A 10,909-nucleotide genomic window follows, 5' to 3' on the forward strand; every position below is an offset into this window, starting at 1 on the left:
ATTATATACATATATATTTTTTAAACGTTCTCACGTGGTTCGGTTTATTGCTACTGCATATATATAATTTACTACTAGTGTAGAGTCCGCGCTTTGCGCGAGTCATGTACATATTTATTTTATTAAATTTATTTATAATTTATTTATAAAAAGATTAATATATATCATTGATTGTTGAGAGAAACTGTTAATGAAAAATTAGAAAGACAAAAACAATAAATTTATAATTTTTGAAAAATTAGAAAGACAAAAACAATAAATTTAATTGATAAAATTTTTTAAAAGCGAATTTAAAAAACAATCTATCTTTTAGGACCAATTTAATTATTAATCCCATAGTTTATAAAAATGGGATGTATACTTTAATTATTAATCCCATTGTTGAATTGTTACTTGTAATATTTTAAATTTGTAACTGTTAATATCATTAAAAGTGATCTTATATCAATGTATCTTAATAGGTGTATTATTTATATTTAAAAGTTATAGTTATATGTACGTAAAAAATAAGTATATAAAAGTTGAAATAAAATCTTGTAGGATAAATAAATTTGGAGTTAAATATTTTTCACATTAAATTAGTAGATTTTAATAATAAGAAGTTAATTAAGAATGACATACTAATATAGATACGACATAGCTTAGATATTGCAAAGAAGAAATTAGACATTTTTAATTATTTTTTGATAAACTACATCATTTGTTTTAGTCAAATTGTTTAAATTTTCATGAGAAATGGTAGTTTTAAGTCCATGTTTGTTGATGATTCGTAAAATTGCCACATAAAGTTAGTTATGAGTAAAAATAATTACTTGAGAAGTAAGTCTATATAATTCAAAAATTATCTTTGATTTTTATTAATTATCATATCATAAGAACATACAAAATTTGTTTCTGTCAAAATTTAAAAGATAGTCTAATATTAAATGGACTTAGGAATAAAAATTCTTTCATCAATGGTGTAATGAATAACCTAGATCCATTACATAGCTCGACAATATAATCAATAACTCTAATAAATATAACATGACAATCTCGATTAAAATGCAATTCATAATTTAAAAATCCAAAAAATGTAATAGTAACTAAAAATTTTGGAGTGTGCTTGCTAGCATAAATGTATTGGTCCTTCTTTAAAGTAAGATGAATCATAATTCAAGTATATTTTCACTTTGTTCTTATTCAAAAATAGTATGGTAATCATTCATTTGCTCAACATCAACGGTTGGAGCTAAAATCTTCTAACCTTACAAATGACTCAAATTTATAAGGTGTAAATAATCACGGTAAATAGTTTAAATAATTGCTCCAATTGGATCATTGAAATTAATAGTTAAAAATTTTAAAAATATAGCAATTATAATACATTCATTATAGTCAATAAACTATAGTTCAAATAGCATAATTTTCCTATACTCATTTAGAGGTTGTATATTCATAATCATTTCATAAATAAGATAAATTAAGATATTGTAAATTTTTTATCTAATTTCCTGTATAATTACCGAAAGTATTTGTATAAACTATAAACTCTTCATTTTACTTTAAAAAGTTAATTATTAAACTGTCTTAATATTTTTTTTTCAAAATCCAGTTTAATTTTACAGTGATTCATTGACCTTTTCTAACAACTTTGGAGTGAAAGTAGACTTCCTAATTTTTTTTTGGTGAATTCTACCCAACCCCCTCTAAATTAACATGTAAATTAATTAACATGTAAATTACCCCTTATAACATGACATGTTTTAATTGGATGTTTAGTTTTAGTTTGAGTTAATTTAACTTAATAAGAGTTAATATATTAACTAAAGTAGAGTAACTTTGTAATTAAATATTTTTATAAGAGGGAAGAATATATAATTTCTGTAAACATTAAAAAGTAAAGTTATATTTCTTATCATTGTTCAGAAGCACAATGCCCATTTTTCCATTCCTTTCTGAAATTGAAAGAAAAAATAACTCAACCTGTACCCCACTCGTCTTGCTTAGGGTGTGTTTGGCAAACGCGTTGGAGAGGAGAGAAGTACGTTTGAGCTTCTTATTTTATATTTTAATTTTTCTATTTTTTATTGTATTTTTTATTTATATGATAAATATTTTTATATTATTTGTGTAGTGTTCTGATTTCTTATGTTATATTTTTATGAGTTTTTTTTATCATTTACTATATTATTTTTTATAGGTATATTTTTTATGAAATCTTTTTTTTTGGCTTTGTTCATATGATTTTTTATTTATTTTATTGTATTTCTTTTATTCATATGACAAATGTTGTTGACTTTTTTTATGATATTTTTATTATTTTTTTGCTCATATGAATTCTTTTTTTTTCCTATCCTTTACTGCATTGTATTTAGGTTGTGTATGAAATTTTTTATTTTTTTATTTGATTTTATTCATACGAATTTTATTTATTTTTTATTGTATTTTTTTGTTCATATGATATATATTGTTGATTTTATGAAATTTTTATTATTTTTGATCTGTATGATTTTTTTTCATTTTTTGATGTACTCTATTTTTGTTTTGTATTAATTTTTATATTCTTTATTCTGACCTTGTAAAATTTGTAATTATAATTATTATATACTACGTTTATTATCAAAATTTTATATAATATAAATTATGATCCTATAAAAAAGGATAAAATAAATAAAAATTTAATTATAAGTAACAATAAAGCCATAAATAATAAAAATTTATAGTCTAAAATAATACTAAATTAAAGAGTACTAACAGTACTAAAAAAATTATAAAATTTTCTTTTTGTTTGACATTATAAAATTTATAATACTCTCTTTCATATTTTTATTTTTTATTGTATTTATTTTATTTATATGATAAATATTTTTTATATTATTTTTATTAGTGTTCTGATTTTGCATATATATAAAAAATTATTTAAACTGATGTCTCTTTTAGTAATTTTTCATCTAAAAATAATTTTTAGTATAATTCAAACAACATTTATTTTACTACAATCAATTTTGATATAAAGATTACCAAAAATAAATCACATTAATCCAAACTAACTTTTCATCAAAATCAACTTTACAAAAATCAATTTTATGCAAACTCCCGTTTACAAACGGTAATTCAAACACACACTTAGTCACCCAACGTGCTCCATATATCTACATCCTATATCAAGATCATCATGATGATAACCTGAAATTATATTATGTTGGCATAACAGCTTACTAAAATAGTAACCATTCACGCAGACAATGAACAAATGATCTAAACAAGTGGCCCCACGGATAAACTCGCGTTGATGAATTTTTCACCGTTGTAGATCACCAATGGCTGTACTGCGTCAATATATTCTTCAATTTCAATTAGGAAACAGAGAGCAAGTGCGATGGTTTCAATTGAAGGACAATTCTGGAGGAATGACACTGATACTCCGTCATCTTCTTCCTGATGCTCAAACCATGCTGGAATTTCTTTCCTAAAGATCAACATTTGCAAGAAGTCTTCATGATTTTGGGTAGCTGATTCTGCAAAGCCACAACATGCCTTTGATATAACATCATCAGTTGAAAACAAGGGTTCATTTGTTCAGAGCATGATTTGGAGAAGAAACAAAAAATTAAATTTTTAATAGTTTAGTAAATTATACAATTACCCATTTGGGCTATAATTTAATTACCAATAGTTTAACTATAGTTAACATAACCACCAATTAGAGAGTGACATGTCACAGAGGGTAATATACATGTTATTATAGGAAGGGTAGAATAGAATTTACTTTTTTTTATACTTATTAATAATTAGACTTATTTGATAAAATTAAATATTTTATATAGTAAAAATAATATTAGATTTCAACATGCTTCTTGTAATAGTTTTTACATTGCTTTATTATTACAATCTTCCATCTGAAACAGAAATATTAAATATTTAAACTGAAACTCAAATTATAGAAAAAAACTAATGATTGTAAAGGAAATGTCTTAATTAGACAAAAAAAAAGTATATTGTAGACTTGCCCTTCTATATTCTTCTAAAGCAAAAGTGTTCTACTCCTTAAAAAGAGAAGTAATTCTTCAAGTCCAATTCCAAAATCATCAACTGGATGTGCAGGTTTCAAGTGTTGTTGTTATTGAATAATTCAAAATATAAATTGGAAGTTCATCACAACTAATAAGTAACTTATGCTGCTGATTGAAAAATTACATATACTTATATGAATTTAGGCTTCTTGTCATATTAATTGAATTGTACAATAGTAGCTAGTTAACATATTACTGATTTCTTAGTAAAGGAACAAAAAATAATCATAAAAAATTCAAAATCTTTAAATATTGAATATTAAAAAGAAAAAGAAACTGAACTCCATGAGCGAAAAAAAAAAAAACTAATTCACATATATAATGAATAACTTAAATACATATATAACACATAAAAATCATGCTTATTTCTTGAAGAACAAAAGAGAGTATATATTTTAAAAAATGGAAATGTTGCCAACATAAGCAGTGATGAAGGTCAGCTGTCCAAACAAAAAAGAAATCAACATTGCAGAAGCAAGCTATCACTTCTTGAAAGTTAAAAGTTTCGGTTCTCAAAAAGTTACACAAAAACAGAAACTCATTGCAAAATTATAAATTATTCAAGAACTCAAGGAGATTCATGGTGTGTGGGGTGCAAGAGGGCACAATAATTGATGTGGTTTGCAATTTTGCATAGAATGAATTTTATATGACATGTCTTCTCATAGCTAGTAAAATGACTTTTTGCTTTCACTTTATAAAAAGAAGACTCAATACCATAGAAAAAAACTAACCCAATACCACTTGCTAATTTGTGGAATGAGCACACTCAAAGAGTCCGTAAGTAACTGAGCTCTACATACCTCTATAGTAATCCATAAATAATAGTTTCACTTGAAGTGAAAGCAAAAATAGTACCAAGTATTATCTCACTAAGATTATTATATAGAAAAAAATAAATCTAGAGAAATGCAACAGCAAAGCTTTAATATATTTCCAGTTTTTTTTGGGTGAATTCATTAATTTTTTGTTTTGTAATAATAAAAGTCACGGTTCTCAGCACAAAGAGCATAGATCTTTTTTCCAAAGCAAGCTTATTATATTTATCATCATCATCATGCATATCATCCTTTCCACTTTTAAACTTTGCACGTAAATATTTTCTTTGTCTAATTACTGAGAAAAAATCACACATCATTAATTAGCAACATTGTATCTCAAATCCTAAATAAATTGCATTTAAAAAACTTGCAAAAACAATAGAGTGCGATAAGTAATAATTTTGATTTCCAATGTTAAATGAATATATTTATACTTTATCATGTGTTCAATTTAATACTTATTCTAGATTCAAAAACAGGTTTTCAATAGATTTCCCTTATTTACTGCTCTACAATAATGGATAATTACATAACTAAACTACATATCATGAATTAGTAGTCACAATAATAAAATGGAGTCATAATTTGAGTAACTTATTCTTGGTAAGATAAAGTTATGAAGCTCATACAATGTCATAGTGGAAAAATGATGGGAGAAAGTAAACAATAAACCTGAGAAACTTTAGCAACATATTGCCTAGTTTAAGTTAGGACTGATTTTGTGTGTACACAAAGCTTTTTCATCAAATATAATACACTAAAATTTATAAGAGATACAAAGAAAGAAGAACCAACCTCTCTTGCTTCATTCATCAAGTCAATAAAAACTTAACAAAGGCTACATGGCCAAAACAGCGACAGAAAAGTTGTTAACCTTACTCTTTTAATTTGGTTAGAGTGAAGAATGAATTGATAATGAGACATAAGTGATGGTGAATTTAATGTGTCAAGAATGAGAATATGCTTTAAAAAAAATTATTTAAAATTTTAATTGCAACAGCAAACAAAATGCAAATTTAATCAAATAATTAGATGCTTTCTAAAAAATATAACAAAATATAATAAAATATTATAGAATTTGATGTAAAGAGCAATTTAAAAAGAAAAAGAACAAATACAATAAAATATTATAAAATTTGATGTGAAGGGCAATTTTTAAAAGTTTTATCTACTTAAAATGTGAGTACATGGAATACATTTTTTTAGTCCTTTAATTTTGAAACAATCCTGATCATGTAGTGTAGTGTAAATGAGAAGAACAACTTCATCTTTAACTATTATACATAATTGTTGTAACCAACCAAAAATTAGGTAATAACAGCATAAATCTTACTCCAAATAAGTACACTTTTTTGAGCATTTGCAACTAAAAATTGCAGCTAATTATCAATATAAAGTTTGGTCAAGTCATCAGATTTGATTAATTTTCATGTGAGGTCCTTCCAAGTCATTTAGAGTTATTTTATGCCATTGTAGCTAATTATCAATACATGGTATCAATAAGAAATCAGTTAATAAGCTTAATAATAATGTTTAGTTATTTTGCCATCAGCATTAATTTATGAAACATCTATTGAAAAATGGAAGCAAAACTATTGTGAAATAGTTCCCTTTCTAAGATTCATTGCAATTTAGTCGGATAAATATTTTAAAATTTATTAAGAGAAAACAACATGTTGGCCTAGGAAAATCCATTTTATATCCTACATCTCATCATTTTGCATGTCTCTTACCTGCCAAATCCATAGTTTCAAATATTATTTATCTTACAATGATCTAACAAATTCGTATGAAAGAGCACAAATATCATAATATAATATTTAGAGTAGATTTTTTTTTTATTCTATTTTTTTAGTAACTTCTAATTTAAAGTAGATTATGTATGAGCTACTATTTATTTAAAAAAAAGGGTGAAAATTGAGCTCTTCAGCATCTCAAGTGCATCACTGACTTTGAACTCCATAACCCTCAGAAACTTGAGAAGAACTATATCACTGTCTTCATCTCCACTCCAACACTTTTCTCCTCTGCTTCAGTTTTTTTTCCCTCTTACTCTTTCACTGGTTCCACATCCTCCTTATCAGCACCTTCATTTTTAACTTATTCTTTCTTATTATTCCCTTCAGTTGCCTCATTGATCTTCTTTAGCTTTTCTGTCTTTTCATCAAACAGGTTGTGTCTTCAAGCTTAGCCTTCCAATAGATAGCATGTGGGGACTCTAAAAATTCCAACTACTTTACTGATGGTTCTTCTTGAAAGCATGTATAATGTGATTAAAAAAATAAAATTAGTAAAAATAAAAAAGTAAGCACCAACTTCTCGGAGAATCAATGAAACAATGAATGGGGCACCAAAAATTACTTATCTCAGATTAGAAAAAATGAAAACTTTTTTAATTTTTCTAGTGTTAAAGCTAAATAATAATTTTCAAAATAATCCAAAGGATAAAAAAGATGGATGTGGTTAAGGAAGCTAACCCATTCTGCACGAATTATTCAAGCTCTGAAACTGAATCTGAGATCCATTATCAGTTCATTAACCGATTGTATAAACACAACAACAGCCAACGATTTTACATAAACACAAGGATTCGTATAATTATTCTAACTCTTAAAAAATAAATTACCTTTGCAACACCACCAATGACAGCCATCAATGTTGAGTAACCGCAAACGAATCCAGTTTCAATTTTCGCAAACAAATGAAAAGTTTCTACCGACGGTTTCTCTGTTTGCATTAATAAAAAGGGGCATTCATTCCACCCAGCTAGTATCATAATAGTAAAATAAAAAATTGCCAATGACTTCTATTTCATTTACAACTCAAAATGTGACTACATTAATACATGTCCATTATTTACGATAAAGAAACACATAGCTATAAGTCACAAACAAAATACCACATGTTAGCACATGTTAACATATATGCACAGTTATTGAAACAAATTCAAGATAAATAAAATTCATAAATCCTGAGAAAACAAAATACCTTTATCATTATATATACTTACATGTAACCCTATAAAGAAAAATTCTTTTATTTGATGTCTAACTTCTATATTTTGAAAAATATCACTTTTAAAAATTATCCCAACTTCTCTTTTTGATACTAAGTTTCTGATTCAATAAGCTATATATTTTATTTTAAAATAAATTTAAAAATAAAAATTAACAAAAAAATAATAATGCCTCACAACATGTTACAATATTTTTCTGAAAATACTACTCAATTGACTAAAAGGTTAAATCTTTATATTCTTTATGGCAGTAAAAAAAAGCATAAAAATATTTATGTTTAGTGATTTCGAATAGAGCAAATTTAGATGCAAAACACTTAACATCAAAATAAGTAATCACCAAAAAATAAAAATGATACAAAAAAAAGACTAATATGCCTAACAAACTTTTTCAATACATGGCATTCTATACCCAAAACCTCTTTGAAACAGGATTTTCACTTCATCTGTATTTGGAATCTAGCTCAAAGGATACAAAAATTTTTTATGTTGGTATTTAGTAACTTTCAACCCAACCCTTCCATTCTATCATATTCTAAAAAATTTGTCCAAAAGAAATCACATGAACTATGAATATCATTGAATAATTAGTGCAATAATAACTTACTTCTCCTTTGTTGCAACACTATTTCTTCTATTGCTTCTGATTCTCTTTTGGTCACTAAAACAATCACAAAAATTTGAAATTGGAATTAATAATTTAATTAAACCATAAACTCTAAACTTCAGAAGCTAAAAAATCAATAAATTATAGGAGTTGATTTCAATTGTTTTTTTTATCATCACTTAAACTTAACTGTGAATACATTATTAAGTTAAACACTAACATCATTTTATTATTTTTCCAATCAAACAGCAACCAAAAATAACATTGAATCTAAAATCTACCACATCAACAAAACACATATATGATTCAAACCAAACCATCCACCAAAACCTAAAACCAATTCACATCAAATACCAATCCAGAAACAAAATTTAACCAAACTTGAAGCCGCCTATCACGGCCTCATAGGAATTGTCATTAACCATCAAACCTCATTCTTTGCTCTGTAAACCCAACCCCAACCTTTAGCCAAAACAGAAGGAGATTAGAGAAATAAATACATAAAGTATTTTTGTTTTGAAGTAGATAAAAAATTACCTCTGCCTCACAGTCGATAGCACCTTTAACGGCAAGATCTCTACCACCATTCTTCTCTTTTTTTTTCGGACAGTGAATATCCTTTGATTAGCTTTCCAGCATCACTATCTTGCTGATGAGCTGGTGCCTCTTAACTGACAGTAGCAAGTTAGAATATCAACCCTAAACCCCAAATCTACCAATTAATCAATAAAAGCGAATCAAATATTACCTTCTTGAACTTCTTCACCGGTCGTAGGAGGGTCCTTATGCAAATCTTTGAGTTCCTTCAAGATGCGCTCCGACGCCATATCTGAACATTACATAGAGATCCACTCTAAGTTCATTAACCGTGCCAAAGAAACATTTTTTCAGTTTCATTGATTTTGTATAAACACAACGATTTGTGTAACTATTCTAACTCTTAAAAAAAATAAATTACCTCTGCAAGATTGCAACACCGCCAACGACAGTCATCTATGCTGAGTAGCTGCAAAGGGATCGAGCTTCAGTTTCCGCGAACAGAGGAAAAGTCTACCGATGGTTCCTCTATTTGCATCGCGGGCAGTTTCTGTGTTTGCTCCGGTGACGGCGAACAGCTTCGGTACCGGCAGGCGGAGAGATAGATGGAGAGAGATCAGATGAGGGAGGAGAATGGGTTTTGAATTTTGAAATATGGTGGCCGCTAACAAATGTTCAGTTTAGGGTTTTGTCACACAATTTATATCTACACACAGTTTTAAATTTGACAGCTAAACAATGTTTATTTACTTTGATGCCCCTATCTTTTCCCTGCGCCACGTGTCGATGATGGAGACTGGACACTTGTCGACTAATAAACCAGGTACTACTCTCCTATTATATATAGAGAGATGTGCCTGCATTATATATAGGGTCCATCTAGTGTACAGATGTGTTTTGGTACATATTTATAGATTTTTGTTTTTTATTGATTTAAAAGTGTATCACTAAAAGTGTTGCTTAAAGAAAAAGTGTTACCCTTAATCGTTAACTTGGCTCTGATACCAATTTTTAAGATGTATTTTCTTTTTCAAAATTATTAACTCTCACTTTGAATAAGTTTATGATTTGTATAGATTTGGTTGGTGGTACTTTATAATTTGTAATTTTATAATCAAAAGTATTGAGCATTTCTAATATTACTAATTCTGATTTCATTTTTATAGTTTTTTCAATCTTGTTTTAGTTTGTAATATTCTTTTTTGCATTGATTATTGTGTATAAAGTCTTTTATCTATTTGTCTTTTTCTTTAATATAATTTTTCAAGTCCTCCAAAACTTCTTTTATTTCTACACTTTCTGTTGTTTCTAAATATCTTTTTAATTTTTCAACTTCATTCTCCATTTTTTCTTTCAACAGTTTTAATTCTTTTAAGTCATAATATGGTGTTCCAGGCATTTATAAATTTTTTAAGTTTAGCTCAAACTTGTTTATATTTGTTCTTATTTCTATCCTTTTTATTATAAGGTCATTAATTTCGAACTGAAGATTATTTAATTCCCTTTTATACTCCTTTATTTTACTTTTTAATTTTTTCGCCCTTTTTCTTTTTATTTTGTTTTCTGGTCTTTCAATCTTTGTATACTTCATTATTTATCTTAGAATTTCTGCAAATTCTATCATCGAGTCATCACTATTTTCTAGAGATTCTATTAATTTTTCTAACTCTTCAACTTCTCCTTTCAATTTGTCATAGATTATTTTTAGAGCTTCAAATGCTCTTTGATTTATTTCAGAAAACTGTAAATAATTCAACCGATTTTCTCTTTCAAAGAGCTATTGTTTCTTGTCTTGATAGGTTACATATATTTTCTCTTTATTTATTGTCATAACTTAATGTTTAGGGTTTCATTTAATTTTTCGACCTTTTTT

At 26.7% G+C, this 10,909-nt stretch overlaps 1 long non-coding RNA gene across 3 annotated transcripts; it reads right to left on the reverse strand.

The window, feature by feature from the left end:
* Positions 1-6,516: 6,516 nt before the first annotated feature.
* LOC107491005 (uncharacterized) lies at positions 6,517-9,699 on the reverse strand. 3 transcript variants are annotated; one of them, XR_008009387.1, is made up of 6 exons: positions 9,458-9,699; positions 9,248-9,328; positions 9,037-9,170; positions 8,500-8,553; positions 7,503-7,603; positions 6,517-7,390 (listed from the first exon to the last, which is right to left on the reverse strand). It is a non-coding gene; the product is annotated as an uncharacterized LOC107491005 (long non-coding RNA). The 3 variants fall into 3 exon arrangements; XR_008009388.1 differs by having other exon boundaries at positions 6,517-7,127; positions 7,354-7,603; XR_008009386.1 differs by having other exon boundaries at positions 6,517-7,603.
* Between the last annotated feature and the right edge of the window lie 1,210 nt (positions 9,700-10,909).

The sequence above is a fragment of the Arachis duranensis genome, chromosome 5, assembly GCF_000817695.3.
Source record: "Arachis duranensis cultivar V14167 chromosome 5, aradu.V14167.gnm2.J7QH, whole genome shotgun sequence".
Lineage (NCBI taxonomy): Eukaryota > Viridiplantae > Streptophyta > Magnoliopsida > Fabales > Fabaceae > Arachis > Arachis duranensis.